The sequence below is a fragment of the Talpa occidentalis genome, unplaced genomic scaffold, assembly GCF_014898055.3.
Source record: "Talpa occidentalis isolate TD23 unplaced genomic scaffold, MPIMG_talOcc4v2.1 talOcc4.7, whole genome shotgun sequence".
Lineage (NCBI taxonomy): Eukaryota > Metazoa > Chordata > Mammalia > Eulipotyphla > Talpidae > Talpa > Talpa occidentalis.
This window is the reverse complement of record NW_023605083.1, coordinates 86,380,733-86,408,380: the sequence shown is the minus strand read 5'-3', so window position 1 is coordinate 86,408,380 and position 27,648 is coordinate 86,380,733. Positions and strand designations below refer to the sequence as shown.

General features: G+C 50.7%; 1 protein-coding gene across 1 annotated transcript in view; it reads left to right on the top strand.

The window, feature by feature from the left end:
• RTN4RL1 (reticulon 4 receptor like 1) overlaps positions 1–27,648 on the top strand; it is a 74,245-nt gene that overhangs the window by 17,317 nt on the left and 29,280 nt on the right. The gene's annotated exons all lie outside the window — the stretch shown is intronic.

The following is a 27,648-nucleotide window of genomic DNA, read 5'->3' as shown; positions in this document are numbered from 1 at the left end:
TACGGGCTCCTCCCTATTTCTCTAGTGTGGAGGCTCCATGGCCGCAGGCTCTGCTTGCCTCTCTAGTGTCCAACCCTTCCATAAACCCGCTGGAGCTGGCCAGAGTGATTTTACTAACAAGCTAGCTGTGGTACAATCTGCACAGAATTAACCAAAAGAAAAAAAAAAAAGAAAAAAAAATGAAGCAGAAGACGAAAGAAAGAGGAAAGAAAATAGTGCTTGCTTGAACAAATGCCTCTGCAGTGTCTTCCAGGACCTAAGATCTGGTACTATCTATTTTTTAATAATTGAGGGTAATAAATATGTATTTCTCTCTCCTCATCCCCCCATCCTCTGCAGCTTGTCAGCTCCCTGCGTCTCTCCTCTGATCAGACCAAGTCTTCCCCAAGCAAAAAAAAAAATCCTTTAAGCAAAAAGGATTAAAGCCTTGAAAGTAGGTTGCCTGAGTTGTCCCACCCCCTCTTACCCCCTCCCCCAGAGTTGGTGGAGAGAAGTCCCTGGGGGAGCTAGGGATGGGGTGGTGGGGCGTGGGATTGGTTGATGCAGCAAGTCCCAGGTGGGGTCCTCCGGAACAGAGGACCATGCTGCCTGCCCTCCCTGTGGCCCATCCAGTTCTAGTCCAAGGCTAGCTTGATGGAGGCAGCCCAGCCCATCTCCACTGGCCCTGAGGAGGGGCTAACCCGAGAACCGGAGTCCTCCAGGCCCCCACAGTACAGGACACAAGAAAGAATGGCTTTGGTCTTGGTGCTGACTTGGCTTTGCAACCTGGCTTTGTCTTTTAAGGACCTGTGTGCCTTTGTAGCAGGAACCCAAAATCAGTTTTCCATCTGTATAATGGGAAGACAGTTTCCTTTAACAGCAGTCTAGAACAAAGAAAAGAGGCATCTACAAGGAGGTAAAAGGCCAGCATCAAATAAACTAAAGATGGTGCAATTCTCAGCACATGGCAAATATACTGTAAATGAAATGATTTTTTTAAAGGTTTATTTTTTTATGCATACAAGAACTGGGGTGTAGGCCAGAGGTGCTGGAGGTGAGAGGATTCACCAGAGACAGAGTGGGGAGCAGAACAGGTGGACCTACTGAGATACACTGCTGAGGGGAGCAGCCCCCGAGCCAGGAGAGGTCTGCTGTGCCATGTGGGTAGCTCCTTGGAGGGGCATTGAACTCATGCTGCAGTGGCTGGCGATAGCTTGATAGCCCTGAGACTTGAACCTCTGTACCATCAGGGAGGCCCTGAAATAATTTTCATCTACTTCTGCTCAGATGCAGATGGCAGTCTTTCTCTATCCCAAGGCCCTCCACAGTTCCCAAGGGCCTGCCCAGCATACTGTTTTGTGCAGTATTCCTAGTACCCTGTGAAAAGGAGATTGAACTAGAGGCTGAGTGGTATGAATAGGGACTTCACCCAAGTCTAGTGGACCAGCAGGTGAGGATGACAGAACTGGATCTCAAAGTAGAATTTTTATCCCCTCTCCCACTTCCTGTCCTGACACAGTTTCTTCCACCGATTTTAGCTCCCTGACAGGGCACGCAGTATCCCAGACTCTGGGCCCAGGAACCAACCCAGGGAATGCTGGCCTGGATGGGAAGAGAGTGCTTGGGGCAGCTGTGGCTGCTGCTTGGCTGATTGCAGAGTGGGGGTGCCCACAGCTGCCAGCCTTTGCAGTCCTGCTGAGACAGCAGCCCTGGCCAAAGTGGGCCTCCCTTCCCCCTTCCTCTGAGCTGGGCACACCCAGGGTTGGCTGCTGTAGTGGGCCCTGTGCCTCTGCACCCACCCAGGCCCAGAGCCTCTGGCCTACCCCAGTCATCAGGGCTCACCCACATGGCTTCTAAGCCCCCATTGCCCACCCCAAGGGGACAGGCCTGCCCTGACGGTTCTGGGCCTGAGGCTGGAAGGGAGAGGCAAGGCCGCCAGGCCGGAGGGCAGGGAAAGTGGGGAGGGAGGTGGCTATTTATAGCCAGCTTTGCTTTTGTTCCTTTTCCAGCAATGCTTCTCTTTAAATAGGAGCAAGGCTGGAGGCTGCAGCTCTTCCCTAGCTGCCTGTAGTCTATGCGCACGCGTGTGTCTCTGTGAGTGTGTGTGCGCAGTGGGACATACATGTATAGGGGTGGGGTGCATGTATGTGCTTGCATGTAGAGGGGATGAGGGGGTGCTTAGATTTGTGTGCGTTTGCACATCAGCATGTGTGGGGTTGGGGTGGGTGTTCTTTGGTGGGAATGTTTGTGTGCCAGCACATACACACACATGTAGAGGGATGGGGCAGTTCTCTGCATGCATGCAAATTGTGTGTGTGTGTGTGTGTGTGTGTGCGTGTACAGTAGTGGGCACACATGTGAGCGGTGGAGCAGCCACTCCTTAGTTGAAGACATATGTGTGCTTATGTGCACACATACATGCAAATGCAGCTGGGGTTGCCAAGTATGTATGAATTTATAGGTGAGGAATGTGATATGAGCAGCTCGTTAGGGTGCGTGCACATCCATGTAGCGTGGGTGTTGGGAGCAGTCGCTGCTGTGTGCCTGTGTGTCATCGTGTACCTGTGAGTAGAGGGACCGGAGGGGATGACTGCTCTTGTTTTAGGTACACCGCACTGTTCACGAGGGCCAGGGCTTTGTCTGTCCTGTACTCTGCCCCCAGCGGGGCTTGCTCCGTGTATGGATGGATGACTTGGAGTTGTGTGCGGGCCCCAGTGTAAAAGGGCTCCTGGGTGCTCTCTGGTGGCTGGTGTCAAGCTTGCCCACCCAGCTGATGTTTTTAGAGCACTCACAGACCCCCACGCCACCCCTTTCCTGCTTGAAGTCCACCAAGTGGGTGGGCAGAGCACCCCAGGGCCTTGGGTAGAAATGTGCCAGGGGCCAAGTCAACCATCAGCCACCTGAGTGAGCCTGGTGAGGAGGCTCTGGGTTTGAGAGGCACACCCTGACCCAATATAGCCCTGCACCTGCCCTCTCCTCCCCCGCTTCCACTTTCACAACTGTAGAATAGGGTGGGAAAGCCCTCTTAGGGCTGCTGTTAGGATCAGATGAGATGGCACTAGTAGTGATTCCACTTAGCAGAACCTGGGGGCTGAGGTTCGGTGCCTGTGGTGTTGGGTGGCCTGGGGCACAGGGCCGCCCCTTTCCAGGTCTTCAGGCTAAACCAGAGGACTGGATGATACTGGATTGGCATAAAGTCTGCTGGAGGTGGGGTGTGTGTCGCGCAGCCCTCATCCTGGTCTGGTCCTGGGCACGAGGGAGGTGGTAATCTTTTGCAGGGCAGGCAGCGGCTCCCCGCATGCACCACCACAGTGCTGTAACCTAGATCTGTCAGTGCAGCAAGAAATCCCCGCCCGGAAGGGGGGTCTTGGGGGCCCTCTTGGACCCTGGCTTGCCGGTGGGAGGCTGGAGGTGGGCATCAGGCCTGGGCACTCCCTCACTCCGTAGCCTGCACTGGCCAGGCCCACAGTTCCCATCTACAGGACAGTCCTCCCTGCCCTCCCCCAAAGGCCAAACAAAACATGGTAAATATTTAATCTGGGCCAGGGAGCCAAGGAGGCCTCCCGCCCCCTCCACAGTCGTCTGGCTCCGCTGCCAGCCCCGGCAGCTCTCCCTGGTAATGAGGCCGGAAAGGCAGGGATCGATGTTGGCCTGGGCTGGGTGGGGATGGGGGCCCAATCCTGCCTGTGATATCACTGTCCACCCTCAGACCCAGGAAGTCTGATCTGACCCAAGCCCCCACTTTTCTAAGCAAGGCTTGGGGGAGAGTGCCAAAGGGCTTCCCCACTGCCAGTCCCTGCCCACGTTGTCTCAGAAATCAAGTATGAGTTTGGGGGTGGGAGGAGGCAGATTGGGGGAGGAAGACTATCCAAGGCGGGGGACATTCCCATTTCCCCTCTGGTGCCTGAGCTTCTGCTCCCAGATTCCATCTGCTCTCCAAGGCCTGGTGGCCCAGAACTCCCAGGGGCCTGGATGAGACCTGGGTGGGGCAGGGGCCTCTGGGGAGGCCAATAAAGAGGCTGGCAAGGTATTTCTATGGTGCTATACTCAAGGCCTTTTGAGCATTGCCCTGGAGGATGCCTAGAGGGAGTGATGACATTCTAGCTGCTCATTCATTTATGTAGTAGATAATTATTGAGCGCCTACTGTGTGCCAGTCATAGGCTGCCTGCAAGGAGACACAGAGTTGGGTCCTGCAGAGAGATTGCTTTCCGCAGGAGAAAACAATAAGTAAACACATGAGGTGTTCTCAGAGAGTCGTTGTATTTAGCGTAAAGAATAAACTGTGACGTGATCCTGTGTTTGGCTGGGGAAAGGATCAGCACCAGTTGGGGCAGTCAGAGAACTCAACGGTGATATTGGGTTGGGGCAAAAGCATCCCACACAGTTTATAACAAGTGCAAAGGCCCAGAGGCAGGAAAGAGATTGGTGTTCCAGGACTGGGAAGAGGTGTCTGAGGCTAGAGTGTGGTGAGTGTGGCAGCAGTAGGCAGTGGCAGTTCCCATAGGGTTTTGTAGGCCACAGGGGGAGGTTTGGATTTTATTCTAAGTGCAGTGCAAAGACATTATGGGTTTTAAGCAAAGGGAATGGCGTGATCTGATTTACATTTTTAAAAGCTTCCGCTGGCTGCGGTAGGGAATAGAGGTAGGGAGTTAAAGGCTGAGCTCGGGAGGCCAAGTTGTGGGGTGGTGGCAGTGGGGTGTGGGAGCGAGGCTGGTGCCCTGCCTGTCTTGAGCAATGACTGTGAAGTGGCCATTTAGGTGTCTACAGCCGACAGGGACCCCCTGGCAGCCAGAACAGCTTGCTTCTGTCTCACAAAATCCCAGGGGGCCTGAGCAGAGGCCAAGACCCCAGGTTGCACCATACTATTTCCCCGACCCAGACTCCACATTGGGCAGCCCAGGAAGTTTTTTAGGAGCATTAGAAAATGTTGACACGTTTTTTTTGAAACAATTTCAGATCTGATATCTCCGCCAGATTGAGTTTGTAACCAGCTTTATTGTTTAAGCCTGCTGGGATTTCATCAAAGGCGTCTGCTGTTTACCCAGAACCATTTCATTGGAGAAAACAGCAAACAAACCTGCATTTCTATCTGATTTCACTTTTTCCCTTTTCTCATGAATTTAAGTGCTTGTGAAAAGCAAGGCTGATAAGGCAAAGCAGCAGCAAGGCTTAAACCCTGACGAGGGGTTAGATGGATCTCAGCTGCAGTTTATTAAAAGAGCAGCAGGAAGTTAGGGGTGGCTGACCACCACCCTGGCAGGCTGTGAGACACCGCTGGTCAGCCCCTAGCCCTCCAGGGGAGGGCCCTGGGGGCGTCAGGAGAGGCAGAAAAAGTTGCTGTTCGCCCCCACCCTGGCTAAGATTTCTAGGCCATCTCCTGGTGTCTGGTGTCTTTTCCAGTTTCTAGACTATTTCAGACACTGGCAATAATAAAAGACTGAACATCAGCTCCCACTTGGAAAGCAGCAGTGACCCAGCCTCAGAGATGGGTTCAGTGAGACTGACCCAAGTTTTCCTGGGAAAAAGGCTGAGTGAGGAAACAGAGCAAAAGGCAATGGAAGCCAGATCATGTGCGTGCCAGAAAAGTCACTCTCCCTGCTCTTCTGCCAGCTCTCAGGACACAGCCCCTTCTTCTGCCAGTGGCCTGAGCCAGGGCAGGGCAGGGTCCAGAGACTCCTATCACAGACCCAGCCTGCCTCTGCCTCCCCAAGGAATCCGCCTTCCTGTTATCACAGGCGGCCTGAGAGCATCAGTGCCTTTAAGCAGGCATGTTGACCCAGCAAGTGTTTTAGCCCAGCGGGGGAAATGCTGGCTCTGCAGCCTAGCAGGAGAAGTTGTTCTGAGAAATTTGGGTTAATGTGCCTTGTTCGGTTGCTTGAGCGACAGCTAGTTGAGAGCATGGGTTGCTTGGCATAGGGGCCATCGTTTACCAGTTGTCCATTAGACTCACTCACTTCTAAGGTCAATCGATTTGAACTAATTAGTAAGAGGATAAGGACTTGTTTAACTGATTGTAGATCTTGCAGCAAAGCATCTAAGAAGGACCATGAAGAGGCAGAGGTCTCTTTCCATTCCTGAGTACCAGGAATAACCACTGTGCTCCCCTGCCTTCTGGCAGATGGTGCCTCTCTCCACAGCCTGAGTTCAGCTCCCTCATCTCTCTGGGATGCGGCTATGAGGAGGAGAGTGAGGGCAAACCAAAGGGTCTATCCTCACAGAGATAATTCTAGGCTATCCTTTTGTTTTTATTTGGGGGTGGGGGTTCCCTCCTGCCCTCCTTTCCCAGACCTGAAGTGAGAGCTCAGCGGGCTGTTGGGGCCTCATCCATCATCCCTGCAGGCTCAGCGCATAGTCCCAGGCTCCCTGTGGGGGCAGTGGAGCTACATACTCCAAAGGCGGGGTCTTGGCATGGCCGCCATCTGTGGAGCCCCTCCCTCATCTCCTTCACTCTTTTTTTTTTTTTTTTTTTTTTTATAGAGGCATGTTTTCTTTCTTTCTTTCTTTATTTGTTTGTTTGTTTATACATGCGCTGGGTACAGTCAGAAGCGCGGGAGGGTGAGAGAATTCACCAGAGCCAGAGCGGGGAGCAGAGCAGGCAGAAGGACCGAAATACACTGCTGAGGGGAGCAGCGGGCGGCAGGAGAGGTCTGCGCGCCATGTGGGACCCTCCTCTGGTGGCCGGGGAGCAGCCGGGGATCGAACTGGTGCAGAGGCCGCGGGCAGCTTCGCAACCCAGCGCTCAACCGCTGCGCCACCGGGGAGGCCCCTCCTTCACTCTTTATAAGCCCCCTCCTGGCTGCTCTGCACCCGAGCCCAAATAGGTGTTATGTCGACAAGGAAACTGAGGCTTGGAGGTGGGTGGAGTCGACTCGCACTGCCTGAGGGATTGGACACAGGCGCTGCGGTCTCTGGAGGCCTGGGCCTTTCCACTGGGCCGTGCTGCCCACAGCCTTGTCTGAGCTCATGTAGGGCAGGGGCTTCTTCCAAATTATGGATTTGGGAGGAACGAGCTCACAAGCTGGCAGGGAGAGAATGGAGTGGGCCCTTGGCATTTTTTTTTTTAATTTTGGGGTTACATTTTTACTCTCCCATCTGTGCACATGTTCCACTCATCCTCTACCACAGGAGACTATCTGGGGCTAAGAAGGGGCCAAGTGGGTGTCTCTCTGGCTAGGAGAGCCAAGGGGTGCCTTGAAAACAGTGGGTGTGGTCACAGGGGAGACTGTCCTCTGCTCCCTGATGCATGGCATCGTCTACCCAGAATCCTGGGCTCCTTTCTCAGTATCCCCATAAAAGACGGAAGGAAGGCCACTCCATCTGCTCACTCTTGCCCACCACTTTCCTCTCAACACCTTATCCTCACACCCAGTGTCTATGAATTCCACCGGAGCACTCACTTCTCAGAGGCAGCAGGCAGCAAGCAAAATCTGCTTTTACTCAGAGATGGGGCAATGTGATCCAGAGAGTGGGCTGAGGAGCAGCAAGGCAGATTTTCCTGCAAAGGGGTTTCAATATAAGTGTCCCCAGGAATGGGCCAATTCAGAGTCGCTGGAGGGGTTGGGGGGATGTCAGTTAGGAGGCTATGCTCTTATTCCAGTTCTGCTGTGCTAGCTCAAAACAGTCGTCGAGTTCTTTGGAAATTGCTTTAGATCTCACAGTGTTTTCCTCTTAATAGCCTCGGCGGTGGTGAATCCTTGACCTTTGAAGGGTGGGTTTGATTTTTGGAAAAGGCCAAAAGTAATTTGAAGCTGTGTGTTGTGAATAAAGGGGATGAGCCATTTGCAGAATGTGGTTTGTTTTGTTTTTGGGGAATTTTATGTTTTTAGGTTCAAAGGAAGCTGGGACTGTAAAGTGATGGCAGCACCTTGAAATGAGGGGCTTGGATCAGAAGGAAACCACTTTTGACAGAAGGGCAGGAGCAGGGAATTGATACTTTATTGAGCTGCTACCATGTGCCATACACTTTACATACATTATCTCAACTGCCTGAAATCATTTTTGAAGTAAGGCCAGTCTATAAAAAAATTCATAAATAATACATTATCTTGCTTACTCTTCACAGTAATCCTATTAGAGGAAGCTTTTAGTCCATTTCACAGGTGAGGAAATTAAGGATCTAGGAGCTTAAATGACTTTCCAAGGTCACAGAGCTTGTAAGTATCAGGGTTTGGATTTGAACCCAGGACTGATTGATCCCAAACTCAAGGCTAATTCTTTTTTGAGTGTGTAAGTCTAATGTACCTATCCTACCTCTCCTTGCCCCCAATTAAACACAAATTTAGTTTCCTAATGTCATAGTGACATCATTTCAGACTGCATTTGCCACTTAAAAAAGAAAGCAGGTCATAAAAGAGTCATGTGCCGGGTGAAATGCTGACTGTGTGCAGCGGCAGACGTCGTCAGCAGGCATCAGGGGATGTGTGGGTGACGATGGTGAGGCATGAAGTATGGTGTTTATTAGGTGCTGGCACAGGCTCGGGAGTCCCAGATGCCAAGTGGTGATAAGTGGGAACTGCCTGTCTCAGCTCTTGCCCGGTTCCAAATGCTGAGCAGGCTTCCAGTTCCTACCTTTGAATCAAATGGACTCTTGGACAAACGAACCCTAGGAATTTTCTTGGTGACTGTCAAGACAGGACAACCTCTGAATGATGATGATGACGACCATAAATACACTATATGTTAAGATATTACTATGTAGTATATATTGTTATTCCAACCTCTGAAGAATAGTCATTTTTATTATTCCAATAGAGCTCACATGGATGGAGCACTCACTGTATGCTAGACATTGTGCTAAATGTGCTGCCTTAAACTTTGATCCCCCTACATACTCATAGTCTCCAACTGGAGCTCTACATAGTCTCAGCTCCCAACTAGGTCCCCAACCATACAGGTTGACCCTCTGAATCCAGAGGGGGACTCTCTCCCTGCATGCAGTTCATATCCTTGCTCCAATGTGGCTGGATGGACTGGGAGCCTGTGCGTACAGGAGATGAGGTTGGGTAAGGCTCACTCCTGGAGACACAGCTTCAACTGGACTTCTTGGTCACTGTCACAGATCGATAAGTATAACACAGTCCAGGAATTTATCTTACTGATACTCTTGCACCTGTAGGCAAAAATGCACACACAGGAGCATGCATGTTGTCACTGCTTGTAATAGCAGAAGTTGGAAACAACCTAAATGTCCATCAGTAGGGGATCAATTGGGTAGATGACAGCATCCCCATACAATGGGATTCTGTGCTCCCAGGAATGGGTGACTCTGTATGCGCTGGTATGGGATGGAAGCCAAGATGTATTGCTAAGTGAAAAGGCAGTGGTAATATACTGTACTACTATTTGGGTTTTAAAAAGAAAGATACTTGTATGTGATAGAAATTTTCTGGAAAGACACAAAAGAAACCGTTAACAGTGGGATGCCTCTGAAGAAAGATACAAGGGACTGGCGGTCTGGGAGAGGAAAGGAGATTTATTTTTCATTGCATACCCTTTTGTATTCTTTGAAAACATTTTTTTTTTTTTTTTTTTTTTTTTTTACTATGTGCATGCATTATCTTTTCGATTGAAAAAGAAAGTAGGGGAAGGTTTAAAAAAAAAAATCCCCAGGCTTTATCTAAAGGCTTCTTAGTCTACTTTTTCTTCTCGGTCTTCAGCCAAGTCCTGCTGCCCAGTCTCACAGGTCATTTCTCAGTTTCTCTCCTCAGCCCCATCCTATGCCCACCCCTCCTCAAGGCACCCATTACTGCCTCTTACAGGTACTTAAAATCTACCTTTTTTCCTCTTCAAATACAAATAACTATAATCTGGTATGAAGGCTGAGCTCCATCACACTTATAGAACAGACAATCAACAGGCACTGAGATGCTTGATAAATGTTTGCAGAATCGAATTGAATCTGTGACTCGGTTGGTTACACTGAGCAAGGTGCTAATTGGCCAAGGTCAGATATCCAAATCCCACACAGGTTGGCTCTTTGAATCCAGCGGGGCTATTTCCCTGCACACCGTCCAAATCCATGCTCCAAAGTGGCTTGCACAAGGGGGTAGGGGCTTGTGTGAGCAAGGAAGGAGAGTAGGTGTGGGGCTTTCATCTGGAGACACAATTCAGAGTGACTTTAGAAGCAGGATGCAATGACGACAGTGTGATGGGGAGGAAGATCCAGTTCTGGAAAGAGTCTGACTCGGAGAGCATCTGCAGTGGGCTCCAAAAGTTCCAGGATTTTTTTTTAAGTCAGTTTGGTTTTATTGTAAGAACTTAGAGACAGAAGGGAATTCTCTGCTAAGTATGGTAGTGAATGGCCTGCTTTGTATGGGTGCAACAATAGGCTAGAAGACAACCACTCAGCAGGTATTTTCTTTTTTTTTTTTTTAAGATTTATTTTTATTTATTTATGCATACAAGAACAGGGGTATAGGCCAGAGGTACAGGGAAAGGGGGGTAAGAGGATTCACCAGAGACAGAGTGGGGAGCAGAACAGGCAGATCTAATGAAATACACTGCTGAGGGGAGGGAGCAGCGGGTGAGACAGGAGAGGTCTGCTGCACCATGTGGATTAGCTCCCAGCTCCCACCCCAGCCCTAGGGATCAAACTCTTGCCTCTAGCTGGAATATTGAACTCAAGCCGCAGTGCCTGCCTTGCTGACAGCTTGATAGTGCTGAGACTTAACCCCTTGAGCCACCAGGGAGGCCCACTTAGCAGGCATTTTGTAGGAGAACTTGAAGCATGAGGTAGTTGTGTTTTTCTTTTCTTTTTTTTTTTTTATAGAGGCATGTTTTTCATTTATTTATTTATTTGTTTGTTTGTTTTGTTTATACATGCACTGGGTACAGTCAGAAGCGCGGGAGGGTGAGAGAATTCACCAGAGCCAGAGCGGGGAGCAGAGCAGGCAGAAGGACCGAAGCACACTGCTGAGGGGAGCAGCGGGCGGCAGGAGAGGTCTGCGCGCCATGTGGGACCCTCCTCCGGTGGCCGGGGAGCAGCTGGGGATTGAACCGGCGCTGCAGAGGCTGCAGGCAGCTTCGCAACCCAGCGCTCAACCGCTGCGCCACCGGGGAGGCCCGGTAGTTGTCTTTTTCAATGGGATTCTGTTTATTATTTATGTTATACATAACAAAATTGACCATTAAAACCATTTTAAGTGTATAGTTCTGTGGCATTAGGGTGGGTAAGGTTCACTCCTGGAGACACAGCTTCAACTGGACTTCTTGGTCACCATCACAGATCTCTAAGTATAGCACAGTCCAGGAATTTATTTAACTGATACTCTTGCACCTGTGGGCAGAAATGCACACACAGGAGCATGCATGTTGTCATTGCTTGTTATAGCAGAAGTTGGAAACAACCTAAATGTCCATCAGTAGGGGATTTTTTTTAAAGATTTATTTATTCATGCATACAAGAACTAGGGTACAGGCCAGATGCACAGGAGAATAAGAGGATTCACCAGAGACAGAATGGGGAACAGAACAGGCAGACTGATGAAATACGCTGCCGAGGGGAGCAGTGGGTGAGACAGGAGAGGTCTGCTGCGCCATGTGGGACCCTCGCCGGCTGGCTGTGATCGAACCGGCGCTGCAGACGTTGCGGACAGCTTCACAGCGCTGTGCTCAACTGCTTGCGCCACCTGGGGAGGCCCCCATGATGACCATTTTTAATGGTACGCCTCTCTCAGTTGTTAAAAAATAGAGAAAACCCGAAAAACATCTCCCCATGACCATTTGATTACTAAGGAGCTCATCCTTGCTCAGACTTGGTCTGTGTCCTGCTTGTATCTTCCAGACAGAGATTGACTTTCACTTTGGTGGGTTGTTTTTTTTTTTTTTTTAAGATTTATTTATTTATTTTATACAAGAACCAGGGTACAGGGCCTCCCCGGTGGCGCAGCGGTTGAGCGCTGGGTTGCGAAGCTACCCACGGCCTCTGCAACACCGGTTCGATCCCCGGCTGCTCCCCAGACACCGGAGGAGGGTCCCGCATGGCGCGCAGACCTCTCCTGCCGCCCACTGCTCCCCTCAGCAGTGTACTTTGGTCCCTCTGCCTGCTCTGCTCCCTGCTCTGGCTCTGGTGAATTCTCTCACCCTCCCGCGCTTCTGACTGTACCCAGTGCTTGTGTAAACCAAACAAATAAATAAAGCATGCCTCTATAAAAAAAATTAAATTAAAAAAAAAAAAAAAAGAACCAGGGTACAGGCCAGATGCATGGGAGGGTAAGAGGATTCGCCAGAGACAGAGCGGGGAACAAAACAGGCAGACTGATGAAATACACTGCCGAGGGGAGCAGCAGGCGAGGCAGGAGAGGTTTGCTGCGCCATGTGGGACCCTCGCTGGCCGGCTGGGATTGAACTGGCGCTGCAGAGGCTGCGGACAGCTTCACAGACGCTCAACCACCTGTGCCACCAGGGGAGGCCCTCGGCCCTCCTTTGAAAAAAAAAAAAGATTTATTTATTTATGCATACAAGAGTTGGGATGTAGGCCAGAGATGCAGGGGTGGGGGTGGGGGTGAGAGGATTCACCAGAAACAGAGTGGGGAGCAGAAGCAGAACAGGTGAATGTATTGAAATACGCAGCTGTGGGGAGTAGCTGGTCAGATAGGAGATGTCTGCTGCACCATTTGGGTCACCTACCTGACCAGGGTCGAACTCATGCTCCAGTGGCTGTGGCTAGCTTCATAGTGCTGTGTCTTAACCCCTTGCACCACTAGGGGGTCCCTGGTGGGTTCTCAGAAATCACCCACAGGCACTGACATGCCAATAGAATGTGGGGGTCGTAGTCATGGAAGTTTCTAGAAACAGAGATGTAAGTAATAGTGTTGCCATTTCTCCAAGGATTTCTTTTTAACCTAAAGGAAGAAGAGCAGATGTATCCATTGCCCATGACCCCTTTCTCATTCTCAAAATGAATCCCCCCTCACTTCTCTGCCTGGTTCTCAGCTGGTGTGTGATGCCCTGGCACCTTTCTCCAGGCTGTGATCCAGTAGCTTGCCACAGGCTCCCGGGCTCTTCCAGCTCACTCACAGTAGAGACTTCTTGTCCCAGTAAGGGTTATTATGATGAGGAAGCTTTTGCCTGCAAGCACAGTGAGTCAGAAAGTTTGATGTGCCTTCTAAAAAAAAAAGCATCTATAATCTTTGGGCACATTAATAGAAGTATCCAAATCTAGGACGATGAGGGACCTGCTTTGCTTCACGCTGAGCACCCACTGAGTCATCCTCTCCCTTGTCATCCGCCACCAATCGAGTCTTGCTTGCATGCTGCTTATACGCAGCCCTCTTTTTCCCATTCCCCTCGACCTCTACCATCTTAAATCCGAGTCCCAGTCTCTCTCGGACCATTGCCCCAGCTTTCTGGTCAGTGGTCTAGCTTCTTCTCTCGTCCCCAGGCTGCAGACAGGCGATGTTAGGGAACACAATCTGATCACATCACTTTGATCACTTCTGCAGCATCCCACAGATCTGGAAATAGAGGTCCTGGTTTTTAACACAGATTTCAAGGCCCCTTGTGAACTGGTCTGGCCTACTCTCTCCACCTTGCCTCATACCATTTGCCCCCCATGCTGACTGACATTCCAATCCTCACGTGTGTCAACCTCCCTCCTCATCAGGGCCCTCACACAAGTGGATTTGCTGCTTGTGGTGTTGTCCCTTCCCCACCCCCCTCATTTGGATAGTTCCTTCTCTTCCAGCTCAAATGACACTTCCTTAGGAAGTGGGCATGAACCCCCCAGACAACATGCCCACAGCATCCAAATCTCATGTATTCATCTAGCAGACACTTAACTGGGTGCCAGGCATGCTCCTGGGTGTAAGTGGTGAGCAAGACAGACGCAGGCCTGCTCTCATGGAACTCACACTCCAGGAGGGTCAAGGGCAAGAAAGTAATGCCAGGGCTGATGAGGACAGTGGGGGTGAGGACACAGGAAGTAAGGAAGACAGTTGGAATAAGGTGTTCAAGGAAGTCTGGGAAGGAGGCGATGTTGATCAGACTTGCACGAGCAGAGGGAGCATGTGGCTGTTCCGGAAGGAGAGGAGCTGGACGGGGGGAGTGACCTGAGAGGGCACGAGCTTGGTGCATTGTAGGAATGGCAAGACAACCCCCAGTGGGCTGGACTCAGGGTGGGGGCAAGGGAGGCAGCCTGTGGTCAGATCACGCACTGCCTTGCAGGCCAGGATGAGATCACTGCATTTTATTCTCAGGGTGAGCAGGATCCACAGGAGAAATTGGTTTACATTTTAAAGTGATTCCTATTTTTGGAAGATCACCCTGACTGCCATGTAGGGAAGAGACTTTGGGGATAAAGAGGTCGAGAGAAGAGAGAAGTTGAGATACTGCAGCGCCCCAGTGGAGGGGGGTTCTTGGCCTAGGGTGGTATCTAGAGGTCAAAGGACTGTGTCAATTAACTACTCAGTGCTGTGACTAGGCATGCACCTCTCTGGACCATAAGTAGCACAAGGACAGGGTTACATCTTCTTTTTTTTTTTTAATTTTTTTTACAGATTTATTTATTTATTTATACAAGCACTGGGTACAGTCAGAAGCGCGGGAGAGTGAGAGAATTCACCAGAGCCAGAGCGGAGAGTAGAACAGGCAGAGTGACGAAGTACACAGCTGAGGGGAGCAGAGGGTGGCAGGAGAGGTCTGTGTGCCATGTGGGACCCTCGCCTGCGGCCAGGGATCAAACCGGCGCAGCAGAGGCTGCGGGCAGCTCTGCGACCCAGCGCTCAACCGCTGCGCCACCAGGGAGGCCCGGTTACATCTTCTTCTTGACTTTGTATCCCCAGCTCTTACCTATGCATGAAGTATAGTAAGTGCTCAGGAAATAACCTCTTGAAAGACTGTGGGTTATGAAGTAGTGAAGATGCTTTGAAAAAAAAAAAAGATCATGTTAGGAACTCATGAAGGAACCAAGTGATTTCTTGCCCTTAAGAGGAGATTTTGGGGGCCTTCCTGGTGGCTCAAGTGCTAAGACACAGCATTGTGAAGCTATCTTCAGCCACTGAAGCACGAGTTCGATCCCTGGCCAGGGAGCTGACCTCTCCTGACTTGCCAGCTGCTCCCCTCAGCAGTGTATTCCAGTCAATCCGCCTGTTCTGCTCCCCACTCTGTCTCTGGTGAATCCTCTCACCCCCCCCCCACACCTCTGGCCTGTACCCCAGTTCTTGTATGCATAAATAAATAAATCTTAAAAAAAAAAGAGATTTGGGGGACCATCCTTAGATGCATAAAGAGGCTTAGAAAAATCCATGAAGAGATTGATGAGGCTTGACCCAGACCCTCATTGGACCAGCAGCCTCCTTAGAGAGTTATCAAGCAGTGGAGGCTGCCCGATCTTTTGTCATTGATGTGGGGGGATCCTCTGTGGAAAGGACACACGGTCGGGAAGGTCTGCGAATGTACACTGATATGCATTGCAGGCAGTGCATGCACAGTGGATTTTCTGGGCCTGAAATCACCATGTTTCAGAGCTAGAAGGACCCTGAAAGATGGTTATGCTTGGTGACCTGAGGCTTGTGAGTCTCTGGTCAAATGACAAAAATTCAAACAATCGGACAAAAAGGGAATCTTCAGGCTCACGACACTACAAGCTTCACCTGCAAGTGTAACTTGACCACACAGAGTCCCAAAATTTGGTTTCTTCTTTTCATATTTCTTGGCATGACTTCCCCTGAGCTGACATTGTGCTCAGAAGGCTCCTGCAGCTCCAGGTTCACATCCACCCTCCCCCTGGAAAGAGAGAGCTTCTCTTTGCTTAATGCTTGGAACAAAAGCAGGCCTGATGTTATCACCCAAATTCAGTCTTGAACCAGTTGCTGAGGCCTGGGAGTGCGTGCTGATTGGATACAAGCCTGCCCTGTGGGAGGGGACTTATGTCAGCACCATCAAAGCAGTGGGTCTGGAGAGTTGGGGAGGACTAGTTCTCCCAAAGAAAAATCACGGTGCTGTTTGGCCAGAATGTATTGCAGGTGGCCAGAAACCCACCAAGCTGTAGTATACAGGTGGTCTGCTAAGCCTGTTTTCCTTCTTTTTTTTTTTTTTTTTTAATAGAGGCATGTTTTATTTATTTATTTATTTATTCATCTGTTTTGTTTATACATGCACTGGGGACAGTCAGAAGCGTGGGAGGATGAGAGAATTCACCAGAGCCAGAGCGGGGAGCAGAGCAGGCAGAAGGACCGAAGTACACTGCTGAGGGGAGCAGCGGGCGGCAGGAGAGGTCTGTGCGCCATGTGGGATCCTCCTCTGGTGGCTGGGGAGCAGCCGGGGATCGAACCGGCGCTGCAGAGGCTGCTGGCAGCTTCGCAACCCAGCGCTCAACCGCTGCGCCACCGGGGAGGCCCTGTTTTCCTTCTTGCACCTGACTATTACTCAGAACCCCATTTGTCTTTCTGGCAGTGGCAGCCCCTGAGACAGCCCATGTATCTTGTCGGCCACCCTCATTTTACAGATGAGTAGGTTGAGGCTTAGCAACTTTCTCAAGGTCACACAACTTATTTATTTATTTATTTATTTATTTTTTAGAGGCATGTTTTTATTTATTTATTTGTTTTGTTTGTTTGTTTATACATGCACTGGGTACAGTCAGAAGCGCGGGAGGGTGAGAGAATTCACCAGAGCCAGAGCGGGGAGCAGAGCAGGCAGAAGAACCGAAGTACACTGCTGAGGGGAGCAGCGGGGCGGCAGGAGAGGTCTGCGCGCCATGCGGGACCCTCCTCTGGTGGCCGGGGAGCAGCCGGGGATTGAACCGGCGCTGCAGAGGCCGCGGGCAGCTTCGCAACCCAGCGCTCAACCGCTGCGCCACCGGGGAGGCCCAAGGTCACACAACTTGACTGCAGTGGAGCACCTGGGCCTTGGAGCCAGGCAGCATTACCTGGTGGGCAGAGCGGGCGTTTGGGGTCAGATTTGAATCCTGGCTCTGTCACTTGTTAGCTGTGGGACTGTATTAGTCACCTAGAGTTGCTGTAACAAATTGCCACAAATTTAGTGGCTTAAAACAGCAGAAATTTATTTCCACGTTTCCGGAGGCCAGAACTCTGAAATCAAGATGTTGGCAGGACTGTGCTGCCTCCAAAGGCTCAGGGAGGAATCTATTCCTGGCTGCTCTGACTTCTGCTGGCTGCATCACTCCAATCTCTGCCTTTGTCTTCAAGAAGCTTCTCCCTTCTCTGTCTTCTCTCTGTCTCTTCTAAGAACATCTGTCATCAAATTTAGAGCCCATCTGGGTAATCCAGAATGATCTCATCTCAAAATCCTTAACATAATTATATCTGCAATGATCCTTTCTTCAAATAAGTTCATTCACAAGGACTCGAATGTGGACATTTCTTTTGGGGGGGACACCATTCAATCTAATCCAGGGACCTCGCACAGTCACTTAACCTCCTGGAACCTCAATTTGTTATTTGTAACCAGTACAGGGGGTGATAATAGTACCCATGTCCTCACTGAGTTCTTCACAGAGTGCCAAGCACTTAATAAGAGCTCAGCAAATATCACTGTTATTCTGACCCCAGAGCCATTCTGGTCTTCCTGTGGCCTTTGCCCAGGTGACTTTCTTCATTGGTAGGCCCTCAGCCGGTACCAGCCAAGCCAAGACAAGACAGTTGGCATGTTGGTGGAGACGGAGTTGCCAAGTGTCTTCCTGCTTGTTTCTCGCCAGGGACTGCTCTATTGTGCAGCAGGTCCAGTGGGTAGGGCTGTGACTGAGAGCAGGGCAGCCCGAGGAGGTCTCCTGCCCATCAACCTCTCCCCTGACTCCAGGAGGGAGGCTGGCACTGGAACCCTGTGATTTAGAGTGATGAAATGTAAATTGCAGAGATCCTTGCTTCCAGTGCAGCAGAGATCCTATCAGCGTCTCATTCTCCTTACATGGGCCTCCTCAAGGTATCATTTGGTGGATTTTGTCGGCAGAGCACCTCCTCAGCGACCACGACGATGGCTCGCTTCCTACATCTATCACACCTGCACTGTGACAATGTAATTTTTATCTCTAGTTGTTTATTTCTCAGATGGAACTACTTGTAAATTCCAAGAAGAAAATATATCCCTGTGTGTGACAGAACCAGCCCAAGGCGATTAATCTGGGCTTTTAGGCTGGGAATTCAAACCTGGTTGATACTGCTCATGCCTAAGTGTCCAGTAATCAACCGTAGCTATTATGTGTGCCCCAGCAGAGCAGTGGCCCCGGGAGGGGTCGGGCTCAGTAGGACTTGATCCCGATCCAGCTGGATGGGAATGTGGCCCTCATTTCCCATCTGCCGGGCGGCTAGCAGACCCTGGGGACAGAGAGTGGGAGGCAGGTGGCTTGAGGCCAGGAGGTACAAGGGATGGAGGAAAAGATGCATATTTCAAGGCAGAGTTGACAGTGGGTACAAGAGGAAGGAGGGACCAGGAGCTGTGGTTCAGGCCATGGGAAAGGCATAGGCTCCGTGCAGTCCAGCCGACCCAGGTTCAAGTCTGAATCCCGCTGTTTACCATGAAACTTCGGGGAAGTTCCTTGATCCCTCATCCTGACAGATGGGTTTCTTGATCTGTGAAAGGCAGCAAGGAATATTTGCTCTGTGGGGTAGTCAAGATCATTAAATGGGCAAAGAATGAAAAGCTTGCTGCGAGTCATGGTTGTTCATATAATCTAGTGCAGCCGAGATCCTATTCCCTCTTCCAAAGGCTGGCGGGGTAGGAGGTGTTCTCAGGCCTGCAGAAAATGAAAGTTTTCTGCAAAAATAATCAGAATTCTAGAATAGGATGGAATTTAGAGAACATCTAATGCAAAGTCCAGTAGAGATTTAGGGGAGTAAAGAGACTCAGATTCTCAAAATGTTCCCCCATTCAAACAGACAAGACTTTTGGGGAGCTCTGTGATATTATGACTGATTGGGAGGTGCATTTGGTATATAAATGGCCTTGATTGTGATCTAGATCTGACTGTAATCTGGGAGTTTCCTCGGTCTTAGCACCCCCACCAATCCTTCTCATTCTTACCTGGTTCTAGTTCTTTGTCCCCTGGGGAACAGCAGCTCACACCTGAGAGCAGAGGGGAGCTGGGTGTGAGTGGAGGGAGGTTCTAGGTTTTGGCATTCTAGTCCGGACCCAGATTTTCCTCAAGCTTATAAAATTGGGGGCGTCTTTTATGAAAAAGCATAACAAGTCATGAATACAGCTTTGGTACAAAGCCTTGTGTGTGTGTGTGTGTGTGTGTGTGTGTGTGTGTGTGTGTGTTAATAGCACTATAAATTGACCTCCAGTGATGTTGTAACTGGTCAAGTGTCCTTGAGAAAAGATAAAGAGTCAGCATAGCTTACCCACTGAATGGTTTCCCAGGACGTATTGTCCCTCCCAATGCTCAGAGGTATTTGCCCAGTTTTCTGTCACTGCCCTACCCTCAAGGAGCTCCTAGGTAAATACTGGCATGTCTGCCATTGGCCCTCCCCTGCTTTCACTTTGTTGCCAGCTGAGCCACCCCCTGCCCTCACACCATTTTTGGGTTACCCAGAAATAGGTCAGCCCTCGCAGTGTCCCTCTGTGCAGGAAGAGGAGAAGGCGTCTTCCAAGGTGTCCAAGGAGGAGCTCAGTGCTGTGGCGCTGCTCCCACCAATAGCTTCTGCTGAGAAGAGCAGAACATGATGCTTTGTCCAGGCCTAGGCTTTGGGCAAGTCCATTGGCAGATGGAGGGTTGAGGGCACAGAAGATATGGGTGAACTTGTCCCTGCATTATTCATTCATCTAGTATTTGTTGGGTATTTGCTGTGTGACTGGCACTGCTCTGGAGACAGGATGCTGAGAAAGATGCTGTTGTGAGCAAGAGGCTGACGACAGAGGACCCTCATTTGGCTCTTGCTCTGCCATTTCTACTTGTGGGTTTGTTGCAGCCTCTGACCTTCTTTGAGCTTCAAGTTTGACATCTAGAAAACCGATAATAACACCTACCTTGGGGTGCTGGGAAGGTTAGGGATTTCACACATATGAGGCTGAGCCCAGCCCTGGTCCTGTGGTCCCCACCTGTAGATTCTCACTTACTATTAGTTTGGAAGAGCCAGCCCAGTTCCTTGGCATTTATCTCCTTTCCTCTCTACTAGCATGCTGGCAAAACTCCTTTTCTGCCAGATCCTAGAGCTTCCCAAAGAGTGGACAGTGCTGAGCCATCAACAGAGCTCCTGGGTAGTGTTGGCGGCATCAGGCTGGAAGCAGGTGAGCTAGACGGAGGCAGTGACTTGTGCAGGGTTGTGTCAGGGTGGGCAAATGTGGCAGCTGCAGGAATGAGGGAGGGACAGCCCCCCCAACACCCCACTTGGAAAATACTTTTGGCACATGGACACACTTTCTTCTGTACCCAGAGAAGGTGATAATGGAACAGAAGATTAACTGGATTTGTTGGACTCCCAAAACAGCCATCCAGGTAGAAGCACCCAGGTGGGCTCTGCTGCCTGCCTCTCAGCAGCAGCCAGGAGTGTGAACATTAGGCCCACAATTGGATTCCAACTAGTGATTGACTGACTGTGTGACCTTGAGCAAGTCACATAACCTCTCAGTTTGCTCATCAGCAAAACGGGGCAAAAAACAAGGCCCACTTTAAAAGCTGCTGTAGAGATTGAATGAGGTAATACATATAGAACATTTAGTGCAGTGCTCGGCATATTCTTAGACCTCAATTAATCTCAGAATAGAGTTAGCTTTGCTTCAAGGCCTCACAAGAGGGCAGTTTCTGGTCAGTGCCCTGGGCAGATGACTCCCAGGAAGCTGCTGGCCTCTCGCTGCCCACTCTGACCACAGCTATTTCCTGGAGGGGGTCACAAGGGGCTCATCTGGAGCACTTTGTCTCATCAGTTCCTCCCTGCCCTTCCTGCCCAGTATGGCTCCAGGAAGCAGTCTGGAGCCAGGGACAGGGGCCAGTTCTGGTCCCCCGGGAAACCCTGCTACACTTCTGATAAGGATTTAAACAGGTTGCTGAGCAGGCCCGCTAATTAATCTTTTGTTTGTTTATTTTTATTTTTTACTGTGAAAGTAATACATGCCATCTGTGGAAAATTTGAATAGTATAGAAAACTATAAAGAAGCAGGAGGGAAAAGCCCAAACACCAAAGCAGAGTCAGGCACAACTGTTAACATGTTAATATATTAGCTTTGCATTGAAAATCAGAAGCTTAAAAAAAAACCCACGGAAACATCAATGTCAAAGGCTGCCTGGGATTCCATGGAATTAATCTTTTAAAGAAAACACTTCTGAGCCAAGTGGATTTGGAATGCAGGGATCTGGAGGCACCCTCAGGCCAGAGACTGTGGACTGAGTCTGGGTCCATGGGGTTCAACAAGGCTCCCCAGGAGCCTGCCAGAACCTGGATTAGGGGTTGTGGCAGTCACAGAGATTTCCCTCTCCACACACTTCCCGGCAGGAGAGCTTTTACACTTGGCCTGCCTGCCTGGCAGTAAGTGGAAGGCAGTGAAGGGTAGAGGACAGAAGGAAGGGCCAGGGAAGGCACTCTCCAAAGAAAGGGCTCCACCAGGCTGGAGTTGCTGGCTTGCCTTTCCCTCTTCTTCCAGGGTGGGATGTGTGTGTGTGTGTGCACGCGCACACACACACACACATGCACACGTACGTGTGCATGTGTGTGTGTATGTCTGTCTGGGGGTGCCGAATCTGACAAATTACATGTTTGTAAAAATAGTCCTGGGAAGGCGGAGTTCTTAGTGTAGGCTGTGGAGACTCCATGAAGAGTGCTGCCTTAGAGGGAGAGAGCTTGAGTGCCCCCCCACTGCCTACCCCCTCACTCAGCATTTCTTCAGATGGCTGAAAATGGTGTCAGGAGGCAGCAGATGCAGGGGCTGAGTCATCTGCTGTCTGGGCAGGGTGGCTACGTAGGGAGCAGGGTGGTCCACCATCCTTCACTGCACCCCACCCATGAGAGGCCAGCTGCACAGGTTACTGGAAGTAAGGAGTTGTGACTCCCTGGCTCTGGGTGGGAGTCTCACCAGCACGTCTGTGATGTGTGCTTGTTGGCAACAGCTGTCTGGTCCTAATGGAAACAATTATTTTTCTGAGATTAATTGAGGTCTAAGAATGTGCGGAGCACTGCTCTAAATGTTCTATACGTATTACCTCATTCAATCTCTACAGCAGCTTTTTTTTTTTTTTTTTAAGATTTATTTATTTATGTATACAAGAGCTGGGGTACAGGCCAGAGATGCGGGAGGGTGAGAGGATTCACAAGTGACAGAGTGGGGAGCAGAACAGGCAGACTGACTGAAGTACACTGCTGAGGGGAGCAGCGGGTGAGTCAGGAGAGGTCTGCCTTGCCATGTGTGTGCTCCCTGGCTGGCCGGGGATCGAACTGGTGCTGCAGAGGCTGTGGATTGCTTCATAGTGCTGTGCTTAACCCCTTGCCACCAGGGAGGCCCCCTCTACAGCAGCTTTTAAAGAGGGCCCTGTCTTTTGCCCCGTTTTGCTGATGAGCAAACTGAGAGGTTATGTGACTTGCTCAAGGTCACACAGTCAGTCAATCACTAGTTGGAATCCAATTGTGGGCCTAATGTTCACACTCCTGGCTGCTGCTGAGAGGCAGGCAGCAGCGCCCACCTGGGTGCTTCTACAGGATGGCTGTTTTGGGAGTCCACCAAATCCTGTCAGTCTTCTGTTCCATCATCACCTTCTCTGGGTACAGAAGAAAGGTATTCAGAGAGAAAGGTGCCACCCCGATCTTTGGTTTCTCTGAAATGCCAGGTTTGGGCGAGAGTGGGGGGCAGGTGCTGGGTCGGGACCAAGAGGTTGGCGAGCACCCGGTCAGGCCACTTTGGTTACTGGATAGGAAGCCGAGCCCCAACACCTGCCAGAGAGCGTGGTGGCGGCAGGGGCACGGGTGCCAGGGTCTGGCAGCCGCCCAAACTTTGACCCCTAGAGGCAATGGCGGCTTCCCGCTCGTAGCTGGGAAGCGGGGGGCAGCGAGACGCACCGCGGGGCGCGCGAGCGGCTGCGGGGCCGCCCCCACCCCCCCACCTGGGCCAGCCCGGGGGCGCTGGTTGGCTCCCTGGGAGAGTCGCGCGCCCTATCACACACCTGCACGGTTGCCAGGCAACAGGGACCGCGTAGTAACACCTCGGCGGCGGCGAGCGGCGGCACGGGGTTTTTATACCCCGGCTAATCCAAGTCTCGCTTCAGAAGTTGTAGAAAGGAAGCTTTTGGTTTCCCTTGTCAGAGGGTCCACACCCAGCGCCCAGGGTCTCCGGTCAGATGCACCTTGGGGCGTCGGCGGCTCAGTCCCAGGACCCACGCACCAGAGGGAGGTGGCTTGCAAGGGGCCTCCGCGGGCGCGCCGGTCTCCCTCATTAGGGGAAAGTCATCATCGGGGAAATTGGGGACTTCCACCTGAGACAAAATGGCGGACCGGGGAGGAGGCCCCCAAAGGTGGGGAAGGGCAGGCGTCAAGGTCGCTGGCCTCAGAATACCCTTGGGATGGCGGTGGGATGGGTGTTGGGGCATCTCTTGGGTCTGGCTGCCTGCTTTACACATGTTAGTATCTGGGTGTTTCCCCAAACTTCAGTCTCTGCCTCACACCTTTCCAGTGTCTCACCCATCTGTGTGCCACCTGCACTGCTTTATCCTCTTCTTTTTTCTTCTGTATATTGACCCACTTTCGCTTAAATAAATGTATTTAAAAAGGAAACTTGATAACACTTCTGTAAAGGCAGACTCAGTATCACTTGCCATAAATAGAAAGTAACTACAGAAATAAATACAAAGAAACAACATTATTAAATTTTAGCACATGGAGTCTGATCTGGGAGCGCCATAATAACTGCTTATTAAGCACTTACTCTATGCCAGGCTCTAGCTAAGCAGTTTACATGGATTAGCTCATTCAATTTTGTATTATTAATGTTGCCATTTCACAGAGAAACTGAGGCTCAGAGACCCCGAGGGCTTTAGCTAAGGGACACATAGACTCTACGTGATGAGCTAACATTCAAAGTCAAGTTCCTTCCAAAGTCTGGACATTCAGCCATGGCCTGTGCTGTCTCTCTGCGTGCTGGCAGCTCTGAATCCCTGACCTGCTGACTGGTGGTGACCCTTTCCAGGAACGGGGCTATGTGCTGAATCCCTGCTGGGTGCCCTTGTAGACAAAGTACATGTCTTGTAGACAAAGCACATGAGACACTGTGAAGTGTCTCATTTTATAAATCTAGGGACTGAGGATCAGGGAGGTCAGGTTACCTGCCCAAAGCCACACTGTCACTGAGTGCCAGGGCTGGGATGTGAGTCCCATCTCTCTCTGTACTGCTGACTCTACCTTGCATCTCTTTGTAGCTCACTCAACCTCATGTAGAAAGAGGAATCTTTAATTCTAGCAAAGGTTATGGTGGGCCTGAACCTTCTCCCTCATGCAGGGAGTCAAATCTCCACCTGGGGAAAGTGGGCATCTGTCCCACCCAGCCACAACTGTGGGTAGACATGTCCTCAGGGTCAAGTCTGATCTCTGGGACCGCGATCTTCTATGACCAGTGGGGTCGGTACCAGACCTGGGCTTCCCTGCACCTCCGCAAGACTCCTGCACCAGGGAGCGGGGATGCATGCTGGGCTTTCTTATCTGCCTTCCTGAAAACACAGTCCATCATCTCCTATCAAAATGAGCAGCTGCATTTCTTACTCCAGAGCCGGTTCATTCTTACCTGGAAGAGAAAGAACAAGGGAGCCTTTGGAGAGAGAGGAAAATCATGTTATTTTTAAAAGGCAGTTTGAGTGAGTGGTGAATAGAGTTCAAGAAATTGCCTTAAAGACCTGCTCTCCACAGGGATGGTGTTTCTCATGGCTCCCAAGTATTTGGAAACTTAATTGCACATTTGTACAGGCTACTGTTTTTATTTCTTTCTGGTCTCAGAGGTGGGCTTTGAAGATTGTGCTCTCTCTATAATGGTTTTCTTTATCTCAAATAAATTTTGCACACCTGCAAGGAAGAACTGCTTGAAAGAAACCATGTTAGAATTGGCTCTTGATTTAATAAATCTGCAAATGGAGCAGGGTTTGATGAGATGATGTGGCCTTAGCAGCCCCTGAGCCTCCTATCACAGGGGTGCAACGTAACCCTGTCCTGCACCCACAGGGGCTGTGCTCTTGGCTGGTGCTCTGAATTTTGAAGCCTCAGCACACATCTGTTTGGTTTTTTTTAAAGATTTTTTTAAAAAAAAGATTTATTTATTTATTTATACAAGCACCGGGTACAGTCAGAAGTGCGGGAGGGTGAGAGAATCCACCAGAGCCAGAGCGGGGAGCAGAGCAGGCAGAAGGACCAAAGTACACTGCTGAGGGGAGCAGCGGGAGGCAGGAGAGGTCTGCGCGCCATGTGGGCCGCTCCTCCAGTGGCCGGGGAGCAGCCGGGGATTGAACTGGCGCTACAAAGGCCGCGGGCAGCTTCGCAACCCAGCGCTCAACTGCTGCGCCACCGGGGAGGCCCGTCAGCACACATCTTGATGGACACCCTTTCTCTACCCCAGGCTAGAAGCCATTTGGCATGGGGGAGACAAATTTTTGTGTGGGTATTTGGGGCCAACATGCTAATAAGAGAGTTTTAGGTCAATGTGGAATCTCAACTTCCCTGCTGGATACTTCCTCCAGCTTCCCTTAACATGCTTTCTCAAGGAATGAGAAGGTCCACTTTGGGGTTAGACTGTACAAGCAAGGTGGGAGTCAGATTACAATTCTTGGGGTTGACAGGGATGCCAAAATGTGGGGCAGTGGGGACACCCCAGACTGTGTGCTACCCCTCTGTGGAACTATGGTAGTGTACAGGCTGAATGTGTGGCCTTTGGAGGTAGAGTAGGCTGAGTGTGAATGCAAGCTCACCCACTCTGCAGCTAGGGAACACAACTGTCCTCCCCCAACACACACCATGCCAGAACAGACCTGTGTGTTGACACCTGTGGGCTCTTGCCCTCTAGCCTCAGGAGGCCTCAAAAGGCCAACGGGAAAGTGGGGAGTGACTGCTGGGTATTTCTCCCCCTCTTCTAGGCAGACTCCATCCCTGCCTGTAGGGCGTGGGCTCTCATCAAGGGGCTTCTCCATGCTGCTGCCCTGCTGGGTTCTGATTTCCCCTCCCTCCCCTCCCACTTCAGATCAAGGGTGAGGCCATTGGTGGTTTTATTAGGGGGAAAGGATGTCCTGAGCTAATCCCATACAGGCTTTGTGGACTCCACCCCTACTCCAGACTAAAGCCATCAGGACATTGGGAAAGACAAATCCCATCACCACCAAAGGGAGGGTGGCTGGGACCTGAGGGTGGAGTTGGGCAGCCAGGTTGGATATAAAAACCAAACACGTGGGCCTTGGGATGGCTCGCTATCGCTCGCCTCCCGGTTACACAGCTCCTGGCTCGCGGCCAGCTCTCAGAGTGCTATTTTGGGATTCCTGATCGGTGAATCGGGTAGGACTCCTTTAAAACTTTGTCTCCCACTTTTCTCCCTGAGTTGTACATTTCCTCATTTCCCCTTCCCTTGTAAATAAACCTTTTATTAACCTTTCGCATGTGCCTGCAGTAGAGCATTGATAAGTCCTTTTACGCGCGCGGGTGAGGACCCACAGCCAGGCACCCCGTTTTGTATCGGGGTTGCTCTACAACAGCTTCTCCCTCTTTTTTTTTTTTATTTAAAGATTTATTTATTTATACAAGCACTGGATACAGTCAGAAGCGCAGGAGGGTGAGAGAATTCACCAGAGCCAGAGCGGGGAACAGAACAGGCAGACTGATGAAGTACACTGCTGAGGGGAGCAGCGGGCGGCAGGAGAGGTCTGCGCACCATGTGGGACCCTCGCCCGGTGGCCGGGGATCAAACCAGTGCTGCAGAGACTGCGGGGCAGCTTCGCAACCCAGCGCTCAACCACTGCGCCACTGGGAAGGCCCGGTTTCTCCCTCTTATTCACCATCCCTGTGGATTTCTTGGTCCTGTTATAGAGCAGCCCCGATATTGAACGGGTTCCTGGCTGTGGGTCCTCACCCGCACGCTTAAAAGGGACTTATTAATACTCCACTACAGGCACACACAAAAGGTTAATAAAAGGTTTATTTACAAGGGAAAGGGAATTGAGGAAATGTACAACTCAGGGAGAAAATAGGGAAATAAAGTCTTTAATGTGTCCTACCTGATCCGCTGACCTGGAAACCCAAAGTCACTCTCAGAGCTAGCCGGACGCTGCTAGCTGGTGGAGAGCCAAAATGGGGGACCCCCCAAAGCCCACGTGTCTGCCTTTTATATCAACCTGGCTGCTTAACCCCACCCTCAGGTCCCAGCCACCTTCCCTTTGGTGGTGATGGGATTTGGAGTTCCCAGTGGCTTTGGCCTGGGGTGGGGGTGGAGTCCACAAAGCCTGTATGGAATTAACTTTAGGACATCCTTTTCCCCCTAACAGTCCTACCCACACTTTTGTCCCTTTATTAAACTGCCCTCAAATTACCTAATGACAGACATCAGACACAGTGGTCCTGCGCAAGTCATTCACTTCTCAATTCCCTCACCAATAAAATGAATTTTATTATTAAATGGTTTGCTTGTGTGCATGTAACGAGTTGCAAAGTACTCAACCCAGGACCTGGAGGACAGTAAGCTTAGCCTTCAGGCTGGCCTTGAGGTTCAGGGGCCAGCTCTAAGGGACAAAAAAGGGTGGGGACAGGTCAGTCACCTCTGTCCTTGG